Consider the following 18,403-nt stretch of genomic DNA (forward strand, 5'->3'; position numbering starts at 1 on the left):
CATTGCCCGGCTATTCCTTCTCTCGCTCCTATTTCTCTGCCATTTGAGAATAAGCTGCAGACTCCAGGCTTGCTCCCCTGAACAGCTCAGAGTGTATTTTGGAAATAAACGAACTCTCTCCCAAGTAATTGCAGCGAACCTTGAAAAATCAGGAAGCCACCACTGATCCAATGTCTCCATCGACTCCGCAGAGCCCCTGCCAATTTCCCCGCTGCCTCAATGAGTCTGTGGATCTCATGGGTCTTTGTGGGACGGCCCTCTCTCTAGCCTTGTCTGTTTCCTGTGGCTTCTTCATTTCCAGGAGGAACCCCTCGGAAGTGAGACTTTCCTCTTATAGCATCCTACCGAAGGCCGGGGCCAATCTGGCCATCACTGGTGATGATAACCCTCATCACTTGGGTACGATGGTGTCTGCCACCATTCCCCACTGAAAAGTTAATTAGTAAGCATTTTGCATTCATTAATGAATAAGCAATTATTACACCGTTTCTGGGGAGCGAATGTGAGGTTTCCACTATGAGGTCAGGCTTACCCTTCTCTCTCATGTATGTATGTGCAGGTCTCTGTCCATTTTGTCTTGCTATAAAAGACTACTTGAGACTGCATAATTTATAAGAAAAAAAAGAGGTTTACTTAGCTCACAGTTTTGCAGGCTGAGAAGTTCAAGGGCATGGCACTGGTGAGGACTTTCATTCTGTGTCACAAAATGGTAGAGAAGGCAGGGCACCGTTGCTCACGCCTGTAATCCCAGCACTTTGGGAGGCCGAGGCGGGTGGATCACCTGAGGTCGGGAGTTCAAGACCAGCGCGGTCAACAGGGTGAAACCCCGTCTCTACTAAAAATACGAAAATTAGCCGGGTGTGGTTGCACGTGCCTGTAGTCCCAGCTACTCAGGAGACTGAGGCAGGGGAATTGCTTGAACGTAGGAGTCAGAAGTTACAGTGAGCCAAGATCGCGCCATTGTACTCCAGCCTGGGCGACAAGAGCGAAACTCCATCTCAAAAAATAATAATCATCATCATCCAAGATCTGGGCACTAGGGGTGCTCACTGTTTCCAGAGCTGTAGAAAATATGTATGCCTATACACACGTAGATATACATCTGTATTTCCAGCCATCCATATTGAAACTGGGCTTGTACTGATATCTCCAATTTCAATCCACCCAGCCAAAAGTTGGTCCAACCCGACCACTTTCCTAATTTGCAACTCCCTTCTCCGAAACAAGAGTCCTCAAATTCTTCATCCCCAATGCTTTTACTTATTTGTGCAATCCCCAGCCCTCTCCAACATCTCTTTCTTGGCTTCCTTGGCAGGTTCAAAGCCGGACCTCAAGGAGGAGGGAAAGAGGAAGTAGGAAAAAGGAAGACATGAAGGGTCTGAGAGTCCACTCTGTTTGCAACTGAACAGCGAGCATGCCAGTGAACAAGGGCAAGACATGAGACACCTGGGTCTGAGACAAAGACTTTGTTCCTCACAGCACAGCAGGCAGCACGAGCTTCATATCCCCCCAGCCCCCCAGCCCCACAGACAATGAGGAGTGGCCCCGGTCGATGCTGTACACACAGCTAAGGAACCCTGGGTTAGGAAACACCAGTCATTTAAAGGACTGCTAGCAAACCTGCCCACTTTCTGCCCAGAGGGAGAAACTATCTTTATTGTCTTGGACAGCAAGCAAATTTGCCCTCTACCTAGAGAGAGACACATGCGTGATGCTGAGGATTCACGTGTGGACACTGGGACCCCAGGGCCTGAGCTGAGACCCCAGCACTGCCCTTTACTCTCTGGGATCTTGGACAAGTGACCCAACCTCTCTGTGCCTCACTGTCCTCATCTGGAAAGTGGAGACAATAACCATATCCAGGTCACTGCTTTCTTTTCTTTTTTTTTTTTTTTTTTTTGAGACGGAGTCTCACTCTGTCGCCCGGGCTGGAGTACAGTGGCCGGATCTCAGCTCACTGCAAGCTCCGCCTCCCGGGTTTACGTCATTCTCCTGCCTCAGCCTCCCGAGTAGCTGGGACTATAGGCGCCCGCCACCTCGCCCGGCTAGTTTTTTGTATTTTTTTTTTAGTAGAGACGGGGTTTCACCCTGTTAGCCAGGATGGTCTCGATCTCCTGGCCTCGTGATCCGCCCGTCTCGGCCTCCCAAAGTGCTGGGATTACAGGCTTGAGCCACCGCGCCCGGCCCAGGTCACTGCTTTCTTAGGAAGATTAGCAAGACCAGCATACAATGCGCCAGGGTCATCTATGCTGGGAAGGGCTGAGTGGGCTGCAGACAGGGCCATGGATGGCCTCTCTGAGCAGGCGCTTTTGAGCCCAGACCAGTGGAAGTGGGGAGCAACCTTGCAGCTGGCCTGGGTCAGGCGCAGGGCGAAGGCCCAGGGCGGGGAGCACTTCAGGTGTGAAGTGGTGAGAATCCACGGGGAGCAAGAGACCGGGAAGCCAGGCATCAACAATGGAGCGCCCTCTGAGCACCTGAGGCGGGGTGCCGGGGACTCCTGAGCAGAGGCCAATGCAGCCAACTTGCATTTAAGGGCCCCCTGGCTGGCATGGAAGTGCCTGGATACTCAGGAACAGCTACAAGCGTCTGGAGGAGGCCCAAGGGTCCAGGTGAGTGTCTGAACCGGGCACCAGCGGCGGGGTGGTTGCAGGTGGGCAGACCCCAATCTGTGTGAAGGTGGAGCCAAGGACGCTGGCGGGCAGATGGGAGGTGGAGGTGAAAGAGGCTGCAGGAGGAACCCAGTGCTTCGGAGGAGCCTCAGGTAGCTGGTGGTCCTCCTTTCCTGTTAACACAAATTTCGTGGTTTCAAACAGCCTCCGCTTATTTTTATTTTTATTTTTTTTGAGATGGAGTCTCGCTCTGTCGCCCAGGCTGGAGTGTAGTGGCGCATCTCGGCTCACTGCAACCTCCACCTCCCAGGTTCATGCCATTCTCCTGCCTCAGCCTCATGAGTAGCTGGGACTACAGCAACCCGCCACTGTGCCCGGCTAATTTTTTGTATTTTTAGTAGAGACGGGGTTTCACCGTGGTCTCAATCTCCTGACCTTGTGATCCGCCCACCTCGGCCTCCCAAAGTGCTGGGATTACAGGCGTGAGCCACTGCACCTAGCCCAATCTATACAATTTTAATCATCTTGACCATAAAATATAATTTCCATAAGACTTTTATAAACTTTTATTAAGGACTGGGTCAACACTCCAAGAAAACCTTGTTAATCCGACACAGAGGCCATATGCTGGTCTTGCATCAGCACGCCTTCAACATTAATGGTTCACTTATCTCTCAGAATCACCTCTTACAATCTCACATGCCCACCTCTTCCGCGGTAGTCCCTGGGCCTTGAGGAACTGAACCGTTTTAACTGGTTTTGGTTTGATTTCTGGCCTGTGTCTCAGGAACGTGGTTTATTTTGATTGGCATCTTCTATTGGGTCTGAGGATGAGGCTTTAACTGCTATCAGTGTTTAAGATTTAGCAGAACTTTGGCCAGGGGTGGTGGCTCATGCCTGTAATCCCAACACCTTGGGAGACCGAGGTGGGTGGTTGGGAACTCCTGAGGTCAGGAGTTCCAGACCAGCCTGGCCAACATGGTGAAACCCTGTCTCTACTAAAAATACAAAATAGGCGGGAGTGGTTGTGCGAACCTGTAATCCCAGCTACTCCGGAAGCTGAGGCAGGAGAATTGCTTGAACCCGGGAGGCGGAGCTTGCAGTGAGCAGAGATCGCGCCACTGCACTCCAGCCTGGGCGACAGAGCGAGACTCTGTCTCAAAAAAAAAAAAATTAACAGGACTTGGTGTCATTTTTAGACCCAGGAGTCAAAGCCCTGTAACTTCATGGCACAAGGACTTTAAAAGCACATACAGAAAATTACACAGACATAATAAATTTAATTTAAAAACATTTTAATCTCAGTTTTTCTAAGAAAATCACAACTTAGGAATTATTTCAATAAAGCGTAAAAAGCCAAAGGCAAAATAAAACACCTTCTGCAGTATGAGTGCTGTTCCCATGGGGAGTCCATTTAGATCACCAGCAATTCAGAACTCACGACAAGGCACTTGAATCGGTTACACATAGGAAGAGTGTTTCCTGGGTCATAAGTGAAAATTTTCGGATCCACAGAACAATCTAAAGCCAAGAGCACAGCATATTATATTGGAAGGAAACATGCCCTTTAGAGCTCTAAGACAAAACATTTTCTAGCATCAGACCACAATAAACAGAACCTAAAGAATAAAAGACTTACAGGAGTTAAACACTAGTTGAAGGACAGAGTTATTTTTACAGGCCTATTAAAAGGGGAGAGAAAGTTGAAAACAGAAAGGCGCAATGAAGTTGAACTTTGCATACAAACATAATAATGTCATGTAACTTTATTAAGAGTAAAGCAATACCTTAGGAAAATTTCTTTGTTCAAACTTTTTTTTTTTTTTTTTGAGACGGAGTCTGGCTCTGTCGCCCAGGCTGGAGTGCAGTGGCTGGATCTCAGCTCACTGCAAGCTCCGCCTCCCAGGTTCACGCCATTCTCCTGCCTCAGCCTCCCACCTGGCTGGGACTACAGGCGCCCGCCACCTCGCCTGGCTACTTTTTTGTATGTTTTAGTAGAGACGGCGTTTCACCGGGTTAGCCAGGATGGTCTCGATCTCCTGGCCTCGTGATCCGCCCATCTCGGCCTCCCAAAGTGCTGGGATTACAGGCTTGAGCCACCGCGCCCGGCCTGTTCAAACTTTTTTAAGGAAGTTTTTAAATATCAAAACCCAATCTCTAGAAAGACCATTATAAACAATTTCCCTTTAATTATGACAACTATAAAAGTTTTCTCCATAAATCCTCTGTTTATGATTTACACAGACCATTCGTGACATGTTTGGACTTCCTGGTTTGTCCTGAACATCCCTCTTTCGTGAAGAGCCAGTCATTTCATTCTAGGACAAAAATTCACCAAACAAGATTCTTTCTCATATAAAATTATTTTTCTCTAAGCTTTTTTTTTTGAGACAGAGTCTTGCTCTGTCACATAGGCTGGAGTGCAGTGGCACGATCTCGACTCACTGCAACCTCCACCTCCTGGGTTTAAGCAATTCTCCTGCCTCAGCCTCCCAAGTAGCTGGGATTACAGGCATGGGCCACTATGCCTGGCTAATTTTTATATTTTTGTAGAGATGGCATTTCACCATGTTGGCTAGACTGGTCTCGAACTCTTGACCTCAGGTGATCCGCCTGCCTCAGCATCCCAAAGTGCTAAAAAGGATTACAGGCATAAAGCCACCGCACCCAGCCAACTTTTTTTTATACTAAAAATGCCTTTTTATTTTTATAACTTTCTTTTTTTTTTTTTTTTTTGAGACAGAATTTTGCTCCTTGTTGCCCAGGCTGAAGTGGAATGGTGCAATCTCAGCTCACTGCAACTGTCTCCCAGGTTCAAGCAATTCTCCTGCCTCAGCCTCTTGAGTAGCTGGGATTACAGGCACCTGCCATCATGCCTAGCTAATTTTTGTATTTTTGTAGAGACAGGGTTTCACCATGTTGGCCTGGCTGGTCTGGAACTCCTGACCTCAGGTGATCTGCCCACCTCAGCCCCCTAAAGTGCTGGGATTACAGGCATAAGCCACTGCTCCTGGCCATGGCCTTCTGTAACTTTTTTTACATCTCTTATTTCCTGATTCCCTTTACCTTGTTTTATACATAACCTTTAAATAAGCTTTAAATTACACAAAAATTGGCCAGGCGGTGATTCACGTCTATAATCCCAGCACTTTGGGAGGCTGAGGTGGGCAGATCACCTAAGGTCAGGAGTTTGAGACCAGCCTGGCCAACATGGTGAAACCCTGTCTCTACCGAAAATACAAAAATTAGTTGGGCATGATGGTGGGTGCCTGTAATCCCAGCTACTCAGGAGGCTGAGGCAGGAGAATCACTTGAACCCAAGAGGTGGATGTTGCAGTGAACCAAGATCACGCTACTGCACTCCAGCCTGGGCAATAGAGTGAGACTTCATCTCAAAAATAAATAAATAAATAAATAAATAAAAGGGCAGGAGAATCACTTGAACCCGGGAGGTGGAGGTTGCGGTGAGCTGAGATCATGCCACTGCACTCCACCTGGGCAACAGAGTGAGACTCAGTCTCAAAAAATATATGTAATCATAAAAATAACAATAAATAAATTAGACAAAAATTCCCCTTTTAACAAGAACACACATTTTTTAGAAAGAATGTTTTCTTAGTATATTTTTTAATTGAAAAATACCTATTTAATGAAATATCTACTATTTAACTTGATATAACTTTAGGTTCCAAATTATGGCATTTGTCTACAAGTATGTATCTCATTACATATACCTAATTATTTTATATTGAGTTTACCTGCATTATTTATGAAAACTGTCATAGTCATCATTTAAAGTTATTTCCCTGTCAACCATTTTATAGCCCATGAATTTCAGGTATTTAGGTAAGTAGAAACCTTAAGATTAAATATATAGTTATTTTACTAAATAATTCAAGATTTAACTGTTTTCATTAAACCAATATTAATGTCTTATTTATCAAAAATTACACAGCAGGAAAATTTACACAAGCCGAGATCATTCTGTGTTGGGCTGGGTTTATAGTTTAATGAGCTTTATGCCAAATGTTGGCACCTTTTATTATTTGGCAGGGATAAGAATGAAATCTCTTGATCAATAATGCAAATATAAATGTATGCTGGTCAGGTGCAGTGACTCACACCTGTAATCCCAGCACTATGGGAGGCCGAGGCAGGCGGATCACCTGAGGTCGGGAGTTTGAGACCAGCTTGACCAACATGGAGAAACCCCAACACGGAGAAACATGGAGAAATCTCTACTAAAAATACAAAATTAGCCGGGCGTGGTGGCGCATGCCGGTAATCCCAGCTACTCGAGAGGCTGAGGCAGGAGAATTGGGTGAACCCAGGAGACAGAGGTTGCAGTGAGCCAAGATTGCGCCATTGCCCTCCAGCCTGGGCAATAAAAGCGAAACTCCATCTCAAGGGAAAAAAAAAAAAAGTATGCCAACAATTCATAAGACTTTTCTAATATCACTTTACCAAAATTTTAAAGCTAGCTTATTAATGATTTTACTTAAAAGTCACATGAACTTGAAAAGCATTTCAGTTATTATTTAATTTATGACTACTCTATAACTTTAAGCCAATTTGGTACCTGTGGCCAAAAACACATAACAAAATACATGTATGTACATATAAGCACACACATACACACTCATACAAAGATCCTATAGCTTCTACTCTAGAACTCTGGCCATGAGATATTAATATAAACTCATTGGTTTGCGCAAACAATAACAAAAAGAAATGGCTGGATGCACACAGTGGATTTTATCACGGGAGAAAAATAACAGCATTGAAGCAGGGAAAAGATAGCAGAGAGATAGAGAACTTAGGAACTTTGGCCGGGTGTGGTGGCTCACACCTGTAATCCCAGCACTTTGGAAGGCTGAGGCGGGCGGATGACCTGAAGTCAGGAGTTCAAGACCAGCTTTGCCAACATGGTGAAACTCCGTCTCTACTAAAAAATACAAAAATTAACCCGGGCATGGTGGCGGGTGCCTTTAATCCCAGCTACTCAGGAGGCTGAGGCAGGAGAATCGCCTGAACCCAAGAGGCGGAGGTTGCAGGGAGCCGAGACGGTGCCACAGCACTCCAGCCTGGGTGACAGAGCGAGACTCTGTCTCAAAACAAAAACCAAAAAACCCCACTTGGGAACTTGATGGTTGCAGGCCGACCTTCAGGCTCTGCATTTTCCTTGATGTAACTGTGCGCAGAAAGACCATAACAGGTCCATTTTATACAAACACTTGCAAACAGAGGCATCATTAAACCAAATGGGGGCCCAAGAGGCGTCGCTTTCCTTGGCTTTTCTCATTCTTAGATGATTTGTTTCGCACATTTGTTTCTCAAAAGGAGGAAGTGACCTGTGGCCTAGTTAGTGTCATGTGCTGGTTGCGGGCGGGACTTCACAGTGTCACCACCACTGAGTCATTGCTGCCCCCTCACGTGTCTCAGTTTCTCTCTCTGGAGGTCTAAGTGTCTCAATTTCTCTCTCAGGACGTCTAAGTACCTCCAGAAGGGCTCGAAGTGCGGAGTGAGCCACTCTTATATGCGCTTCCTGGACTAGCCTTTTAAACTAATTTTGTTGGGGGTTTCCTGTAGGATCGTTGCACATCGCAGCGGGTCAACCCCCCAGACACTGCTGCTTGGCCCCCATTCACCCACAGGCACCTTTCCACTGGGAAAAGCAAAATGTCCTTTCTCTTTGGAGCTGAGGAAACCCAGTCTCTCATTTACCTATGAAAACAACAGTTCACTTCCTCGTGCAAATGTGCATACAAGGCAATGGAGAAGACCCTTTAAAATGCACCTCCCAACTAGAATTAGGATCCTAAACAACAACTTCCCAGGAGGAAAAAATCCCGGCCAACACCACTTCCTATAAACTGTCCTCAGCCACCCCTAACTTTGTAGCTGTCATCCACCATGATTACAAACGCCAGGCTCAAATCCTCTCATAGCACAAGGTCATCTCTGGTACCCCCACAAAGACAAAGAATACAGGTAATGCAACAGGAGCCAGAGTCTTAGACCCAGAAGAACCCATCCATGACTCTTGAAACGCCACAAAGAAAACAGAACACCCCAAAAGGGGTGAGTGGTGCCATTGTTCTGAGTTCTTTACGGGATTTGAGTCTTTAGACACCTTCTCTAGATTTTTTTCTTGGTACTGAAGTTGGTGAAGGAGAAGGAGGAACAGGGTGGAAGAAAAGTAAGACAGGAAGCAAGCACGGAAACCAGGAATGTCGGGAAGCGAACACGGAAACCAAGAGCGTGGTTTTGTTTTGTTTTTCTCTTTTGCATCTGTGAGGAATGTTAGATAATTCAGAAAGTCTTTGTTTCCCATAATTTGGAATTCTCATTCGAATTTGACCAAGTCAAGTAGAGTGGGTCAAATCTAATGGGACAAAGACCCGAAAACATTTTTTAAAACAAGATCCCGGCTGGGCGCGGTGGCTCACGCCTGTAATCCCAGCACTTTGGGAGGTTGAGGCGGGTGGATCACGAGGTCAGGAGATTGAGACCATCCTGGCTAATATGGTGAAACCCCGTCTCTACTAAAAATACAAAAAAAAGAGCCGGGCGTGGTGGCGGGCGCCTGTAGTCCCAGCTACTGGGGAGGCTGAGTCAGGAGAATGGCGTGAACCCGGGAGGCGGAGCTTGCAGTGAGCTGAGATCGCTGCGCTGCACTCCAGCCTGGACGACACAGTGAGAATCTGTCTCACAAAAAACAACAACAGCAAACAAACAAAAGATCCCAACAATATGATTACTGAGTGCTCTAATGGTAAAGATAAATTAAGACCAGGTGGTTGTTAATCGTAACTTTAGCCAAGACCAAAACCCAGTGAAGCTACCAAAACCCAGTGAATGGGTCTCAGGCTGAAGACTGCGCTCTTCCATTCTAGAAGCAGGAGAAAACTCAAATTTGCATTCCCTGTTGAAAGCAAGCTCAAACTCCGGAAAGGAGTTACCGGCCTTCCATTGTCATGGAAGCAGGAAAACTGGCCTTCCTTGTTGGAAGCAAGTAAAACTCCAAAAAAAGGAGTTGTGTTACAAGAAAGCGGTCCTGATCAAGACCCCAAGAGAAGGTTCTTAGATTTCGCACAAGAAAGAATTCAGGGCAAGTACATAGAGTAAAGGGAAATAAAGGTTGTTAGGAAAGTAAAGGAATAAAAGAATGGCTATTCCGTAGACAGAGCAGACCCAAGGGCTGCTGGTTGCCCAATTTTATGGTTACTTTTTGATGATATGCTAAACAAGGGTATATTATTCATGCCTCCCCTTTTTAGACCATATAGGGTAACTTCCTGACATTACCATGGCATTTGTATACTCTCATGGTGCTGGTGGGAGTGTAGTAGTGAGGACAACCAGAGGTCACTCTTGTGGTCATCTTGGCTTTGGTGGGTTTTAGCTGGCTTCTTTACTGCAACCTGTTTTTATCAGCAAGGTCTTTATGACCTGTATCTTGTGCCAACTTCCTAGTCTCATTCTGTGACTTAGAATGCCTTAAGCGTCTGGGAACGCAGCCCCGTAGGTTTCAGCCTCATTTTACCCAGCCCCTATTCAAGATGGAGTTGCTCTGGTTCACATGCCTCTGACAGTTGTACAGAAAAATAAACTGTAGATCTCAATCAAATTTTAGGAGATCTGGGATTCTCTGGAGGGAGGGAAGCTCCCTGTCCTCAGCAATTTGTCCTATTGGTTTGAGCCGTAAAGATAGCTCAAGTTGGTACCAAGCACTGATAGATTTGTTGAAGGTCAGGGTCACCACCACTCAGAGTCCTTTCTGTTGGTTACCAATTTGTGAACCAAAAAGCATCTGAGGCTGGGTGCATGGCTCATGCCTGTAATCTCAACACTTTGGGAGGCCGAGGCAGGTGGATCACCTGAGGTCAGGAGTTCGAGACCAGCCTGGCCAACATGGTGAAACCCCGTCTCTACTGAAAATACAAAAATTAGCCAAACATGGTGGTGGGTGCCTGTAGTCTCAGCTACTCAGAAGACTGAAGCAGGAGAATTGTTTCAATGGTCTGGAAAGGTGGGACAATTCAAAGTGGGAAGGGGGCTTGTAGGTCATAGGTAAAGAGACAAACATTTGCATTCTTTTGAGTTTCTGATTAGCCTTTAATTGAATACGCAATTTATAGGAATAGCCACTTATGCCTTAGTCTGGCTTAGTGAAACAATAGGGCAAAGGAGCCACCAGCTGTGCGTTTGTCTCACCGGAGCAGAGGGAGGACTCTTGAGTTCTGCCTGTCTTTTGCCCACAAGGCATTTTCTTGTGGACACATTTTGAGGGAAAGACACAGCTTTTTTGTTTGTAGCTATTTTATTTAGGAATAGGATGGGAGGCGGGTTTGCTGATGGAGTTCCCAGCTTGACTTTTCCCGTTGGCTTAGTGATTTTGGGGTCCCGAGATTTATTTTCCTTTCAGTTTCTGTTATTGCAGCCAATCCGTTGGCTCTGTTACCCAGGCTGGAATGCAGTGGTACTATCTCAGCTTAACTGCAGCCTCGACCTCCTGGGCTCAAGTGATCCTCCCACTTCAGCCTCTTGAGTAGCTGGAACCACAGGCAGGCGACATCACGTGATATGATTAGGCTTTGTGTCCCCACCCAAATCTCATCTTGAATTGTACTCCCCATAATCCTGTGTCAAGGGAGAGATCAAGTGGAGGTAACTGAGTCATGGGGGTGGCGGTGCCCCCATGCTGCTCTCACGTTAGTGAATTTGTTCTCAAGAGATCTGATGGTTTGCAAAGGGCTCTTCCCCCTTTGCTCGGCACTTCTTTCTGCCACCTTATGAAGGTGTCTTGCTTCCCCTTTGACGACCACCATGATTGTAAGTTTCCTGAGGCCTCCCCAGCCATGTTGAACTGTGAGTCAATTAAATCTCTTTCCTTTATAAATTACCCAGTCACACTGTACTTCATAGCAGTGTGAAAACAAACCAATACATCACGCCCGGCTAATTTCTTGATTTTTTGTAGACGGGGTCTCGCTATGTTACCCAGGCTGGTCTCAAACTCCTGAACTCAAGTGATCCTCCCACCTTGGCCTCCCAAAATGCGAGGGTTACAGGCATGAGCCACCAGGCCCAGTCCCAAAAGGGGCACTTCCTACCATTTAAATAGCGACAGCTCTGCCAGTGATCATTGCTCTTTGTGACAAAAATATTAAACAACACAAAGGAAAAGAAAAAGGTGGCTGGGAGGCTTAGTCACAGGCTGAGGGCCTGCCCTGACAGGTGTGTCCTGAGCATCTCCTCACTGACTCTCTGGGGACTTCTTGGTACATGTGGGCCTGATGTCTCCACCTTACCACAGCCCCAGCGGCCCCTAGCCCCAGGGTAGGCCCCAGGAGTCAGGATGAGTGATGAGGGGGCGGGTAGGGCCATAGCAGTGTCCTGCCTGGAATCTGAACTGTGCACAAACACACCCAGGCTGCTCCCAAGTGAAGGGGCTCAGTTGCAAGGCTGAAAAGCTGAACGCATTTTTTTTCTTAATTAAAGAGAAGCTTTTCTTCCTTGACTAGGTAATACATATGCATGGAAGGTAATTCCAAAGGAACAAAAAGACAGATATGGAGCCTTCTAGCCTGGCCTGAGCCCCAGCCACCAGGGGACCACCCAGAGATAGCCCCTGGGGATCCAGCCATAGATACATTGTATGAGACACAGTACTTAATGTACTTTTTTAAAAAATTTTTTTGAGATGGAGGGTCGGTCTGTCGCCAGGTTGGAGTGCAGTGGCGCTATCTCAGTTCACTGCAACCTCCGCCTCCCAGGTTCAAGGGATTCTCCTGCCTCAGCCTCCCAAGTAGCTGAGATTACAGACATGCGCCACCACCACGCCTGGGTAATTTTTGTATTTTTGGTACAGATGGAGTTTCATCATGTTGGCCAGGATGGTCTCGATCTCTTGACCTCGTGATCCACCCCCCCCTTGGCCTCCCAAAGTGCTGGGATTACAGGCGTGAGTTACCCCGCCTGGCCTAATGTACTTATTTATTGAAGTCAAAACATAGAATGCCCTGAAAGGGAACACACAAAACAGATTCAACACCACCATTCAGATCAAGACAGTGATGGTCTCCAGGTCCTGGGAGACTCCCGTGCTGCCCAAGGTCCATTCTCTGGTACAGTGCCCCTCTGCCTGATCTGAGCTTTCCATCTGTGGAAGCAGTCACTACTCGAGTTTGGCTTCTCTCCCGAAACGTTATGTTTGTGGGACCCATCATTTGTTTGTGTGCAGCAATGTTTGCTCATCTCATCTCACAACAGTGTGCCACTGTTGAATATACCCACCTCCAGTGTCCATTATCTTGGGGACAGACATTTGGGTTGTTTTCAGGTTGGAGCTTTCACTGGGTGCAGTGGCTCGCCCCTGTAATCCCAGCACTTTGGGAGGCTGAGGTGGGTGGATCACAAGGTCAGGAGTTCGAGACTAGCCTGGACAACATGGTGAAACCCCATCTCTACTAAAAATACAAAAAATTAGCTGGGCATGGTGGCACACGCCTGTAATCCCAGCTACTCAGGAGGCTGAGGCAGGGGAATAGCTTGAACCCGGGAGGTGGAGCTTGCAGCAAGCCGAGATCGTGCAATTACACTCCACCATGGGCGACATAGGGAGACTCTGTCCCCCCAAAAATAAAACTTAAAAAAAAAAACAGAGAGTTGAATCTCTAAGTTTAAATAAAAGGTTGTATTTGGGTATAAGAAGTAGGATTGCAATCTGGGACATACATACAGAACACAGTGGTCTCTGGTATGTCCAGAGAATGAAGGGAAAAGGCTAGGGTTTTATTAGGGAAAGTGTAGGCTACACAAGTTATTTTGAAAGAAAGTATATTGGAGCTGGCAGCATCTTATAAGAGCTGGTGAGATTTTATTTTTCATAGTTTTAAATTAAATCCTCTTTTATAGAGACAGGGTCTCACTATGTTGCCAGGCTAGTCTTGAACTCCTGGCTTCAAGTGATCCTCCCACTTCAACCTCTCAAAATGCTGGGATTACTGGCATGAGCCACTGTGCCTGGCCCTGAGCTGGTGAGTTCTGACTGGCAAGTGTTGGTAGTTGCTAGGTAGGACTCGTCATCTGTGAGTTAGGTAGGCTCTTGCAGTTTTGGATTGGGCTTGTGAGACCACGTGTCAGGCAAGTGTTCTTGTATAAGCAGCTGGCTGTCCTTGTGTGACATGTGTATGACCTGTGGTTTGGAAACATCTTGTGATAGTTCTTGTAATCAGGCAAATCGTACATGGGAGACCTCCCTTCATGCCCTTCCCCAGCTCCAGTTAGCCAGGGGATTGTCACAAGTGATTTCATTTTGAATTTGACAACTTTCACAAGGCTACTATGAATAACCCTGCTACAAATACTATTGTATAAATCTTTTTGTGAACATAGGCATGCCTTTCCATTGCGCACATCCCGACAAGCAATCCTAAGTCATAGGCTCGGTGTGTGTGCAGGTCTGGTAGATCCTGCCACATAGATCTCCAAAGTTATTGTCCAGCTCACCACTTTCTTGTTCTTCAAGGTTGTTTTGGCTATTTTTGGCACTTTATATGCCATAAAAATGTGAGATCAGTTTGTCAATTCCCATAAAAACAAGTTGGTATTTTGACTGAGATTGCTTTGAATCTGAAGATAAATTTTGAGATCTCTGATATTGTTACAGGAGTAAGTCTTCCAATCCATATGCCTGGTTTATTCCTCCATTTATTTAGATTTCTCTCAGCAATGCTTTGTAGTTTTCTGCGTAGAGGTCTTGCATATTCCATGTTAGATTTATCCCTAGGTGCTGATGTTTTTAGTGGTTTGCAAACAACATCATTAAAAAAGTATTTTATAATGGTTTCTAGCTTTTTTTGAGATGGAGTCTTGCACTGTTGCCCAGGCTGGAGTGCACTGGTGTGATCTTGGCTCACTGCAACCTGTGCCTCCTGGGTTCAAGCGATTCTCCTGCCTCAACCTCCCAAGTAGCTGGGATTACAAGCGCCCAACACCACGCCCAGCTGATTTTTTGTATTTTTAGTAGAGATGGGGTTTCACCATGTTGGTCAGGCTAACTCCTGACCTCATGATCCGCCTGCCTCAGACTCCCAAAGTGCTGGGATTACAGGCATGAGCCACCACGTCCGGCCAATGGTTTCTTATATATACAAATAGAATTGATTTTCCTGTATTGATTGTATTAAAAAAATAAAAATCCAAGACAAGTTAAACATAACTGAGTTTAAGCAGAGAAAACATTCATGTACCCGGGAAACAGCCCAGACTGGTTTAGAATGCATCACCCAGCAATTTCTGCAGGCTATATGTATAGCCAGAGAAGAGGAAATGACATACAGAAATAACCTGATTGGTTGCATTTGGTGTTTGCCTTATTTGGTCATGTTTTGGCAGCTTTCAGCCTCTGACTGGCTGGACATTCAGCTGCTATGATTGGCTGAGACACAGCTGCTTATTACAAGCCCATCCATCCTCTTAGGTTGGTATACAATTTGTTTACACATTAACTTTTTATTAATTTGAACAATTTATCTGGGGATTCTCTCCCTCCCTTCGTTTCTTCCTCTCTCCCTCTCCTTCCTCCCTCCCTTCCTTTCTCTCTCTCTCTTCCAAGACTCTTTCTTGACAGAGTCTTGCTCTGTCACCCAGAGTGACAGTGGTATAATCATGGCTTACTAGTCTCAACCTCCCAGGCTTAAGAAATCTTCTTGCTTTAGCCTCCTGAGTAGCTGGGACTACAGGGGTGCATCACTACACCTGACTCATTTTATTATTTTATTTTATTTTTCTTTTTTTTGAGACAGAGTCTTGCTCTGTCACCCAGGATAGAGTGCAGTGGCACAATCTCCACTCACTGCAACCTCCACCTCCCTGGTTCAAGCAATTCTTCTGCCTCAGCCTCCCAAGTAGCTGGGACTACAGTTGTGTGCCACCACACCCGGCTAATTTTTGTATTTTTAGTAGAGATGGGGTTTCACCATACTGGCCAGGCTGGTCTTGAATTCCTGACCTCATGATCCGCTTGCCTTGGCCTCCCAAAGTGCTGGGATAACAGGTGTGAGCCACTGCGCCTGGCCCATGTGGCTAATTTAAAAAATTTTTTTGTAGAGACAAGGTCTCACTATGTTGCCTGCTCTGGTGTCAAACTTCTGGCCTCAAGTGAGCCTCTTGCCTTGGTCTCTCAAAGTGCTGGGATTATAGGTGTGAGCCACCGCACCCAGCATCCTTTGGATTTTCTATAAATTCAAACTTTCTGAAATTAATGATAATGTTAGTTCATTTTCAAATCTTCATACCTTTTCTTTCTTTTTCTTGCCTTCTTACAATAGCGAGGTCCTAGAGTACGACGTGGGGTAGAAATGAGTCAGAGCGGAGATGAGTCAGGAGATGAGGAATCGTTGTCTCTTTACTGGTAATGGGAGAAAGCTTTACCATTTTCACAATCTCACTATTCATTTTAGTATTTCCTGTGGATTCTTGTAGATACAGATGGTCTCTGACTTATGATTGACTTATGATTTTTTGACTTTACCATGGTGCAAAAGCAATACACAGTCAGTAGGAACCATACTTCCAAGTACCCACCCGCCCATTCTGTTTTTCACTTTCAGTGATGGTGAAAAAAGTGAAAATAGAGTATTCAATAAATCACATGAGATAGTCAAGATTTTATTATAAAACAGGCTTCGTGTTAGACGATTTTACCCAACAGTAGGTGAAGCTAAGTGTTCTGAGATGTGTAAGATGGGCTAGGCTAAGGCATGTTTGGTAGGTTAGATGTATTAAATGCATTCTCAACTTATTTTTGATATTTTCAAATTACAATGGGGTTTTTGAGGCATAATTTCATCCTAAGTGGAGGAGCATCTGTATATATTTGTTTCATTTTACTACAGTATACAGCAATATCTGTCATTACTAAGTATATATTTAAGTTTACTTACAGTATGTTCAAGTATCTGGTAAGATGTAGACTACAGTAACGTTTGGTTAGGTGTGGTGTGGTGGTGTGTGCCTGTAGCCCAAGCTACTTGGGAGGCTGAGGCAGGAGAATCACTTCAGCTGGGGGAGGTCAAGGCTGCAGTGAGCGGTGATTGTACCACTGCACTTCAGCCTGGGCCACAGAGCAAGACCTTGTCTCAAAATAATAATGATAATAGGCTGGGTGCAGTGGCTCGCGTCTGTAATCCCAGCACTTTGGGAGGCTAAGGCAGGTGGATCACTTGAGGTCAAGAGTTAGAGACCAGCCTGGCCAACATGGTGAAACCCTGTCTCTACTAAAAATATAAAAATCAGCCAGGTGTGGTGGCACGTGCCTGTAATCCCAGTTACTGGGGAGGCTGAGGCAGGAGAATCCTTGAACTCAGGAGGTGGAGGTTGCAGTGAGTCGAGAGCATCCCACCATTGCACCCCAGCCTGGACAACACAGCAAGATTCTGTCTCAAAATAATAGTAACAATAATAATGTCCTCCAGGGAATTGTCATCTCATGTCCACACTGGCCCTAGGCTTGGCCAGATGTGTTTTGGCCACCTGGACATTGACACATGTGAGCTGAGCAGAGGAAAGTGTAAAAAGAGCCCCTGTATTGGTACCGCCGGAAGGCCTCCTGCCTGGGCTGGCCTTCTGGAGGATGACAGAGCAGAGATGAGTCAGTCATCCCTGCCAAGACCCAAACGCTTGAGTGAGCTCAGCTGATGCCTCATGAGACAGAGCATGCTGACCCCAGTTGAAATGCCAACCGCAGAAATGCCAGCAAACAAAAGGCTGCCTTTTGAATCTACTAAGTTTGGGAAAGTGTATCATACAGCAAAAGGTAACTGATATAGAGGTGGGTCTCCTCCTTAATACTTTTCTTTCTTACTTTATCTATAGGCTAGACTTTCACATGTATTTCTCTAGATTTTTATTTTTTATGTTTATTTATCTATTTTTTGAGACGGAGTCTCGCTGTGTTGCCCAGGCTGCAGTGCAGTGGCGCAATCAATCTCAGCTCACTACAACCTCCGCCTCCTGTGTTCAAGCAATTCTCGTGCCTCAGCCTCCCAAGTAGCTGGGATTACAGGCACATGCCACCATGCCTGGCTAATTTTTGTATTTTTAGTAGAGACAGGGTTTCACCATGTTGGCCAGGCTGGTCTCAAACTCCTGACCTCAGGTAATCCGCCCACCTCAGCCTCCCAAAGTACTAGGATTACAGGCATGAGCCACTGTGCCCGGCCATTTCTCTAGATTTTTAATAGTATTTTGTAAGGTTTCAAAAATATCCTGGGATTTTGACTGGCAATAGAGTAAATGTGTATATTCATTTGGGAAGTAAATGAACTCTGGACTCAAGCTCAGTGACACATTTTCACCAGCAATACCACTATCTGTGACTCCAAGAGAACAACTGGAGTCTCCGCATGGCCTCTCCTGGCCCCTGCCTCATGCACCTCTTCCCTTGGTTAATTTTAATGAGCCTTTTCATGGTAATAAACCATAACCATGAGTACAATAGCTTCTAGGGAATTCTGTGAGTCCTTCTAGTGAATTTCAAACTTGAGGGTGGTCTTGGGGCTGTTCCTAACTTTGCACTTGTATATTTAGTTTGCTAAAGATTATACCATGAAGGGGTATTGAATTTTACTAGATGTTTCTACACTGAGATTTTCATATTTTTCTCTCCTTAATTCTGTTATGAATCATGTTGACCTTGCAATGTGAAATCAACTGTACTCCAATTCCTGGAGTACACCCAACTTGGTTGTGATGAGCTACCTTTTTCACATTATCACTGGATCTGA

Source organism: Macaca nemestrina, chromosome 7, assembly GCF_043159975.1.
Source record: "Macaca nemestrina isolate mMacNem1 chromosome 7, mMacNem.hap1, whole genome shotgun sequence".
Lineage (NCBI taxonomy): Eukaryota > Metazoa > Chordata > Mammalia > Primates > Cercopithecidae > Macaca > Macaca nemestrina.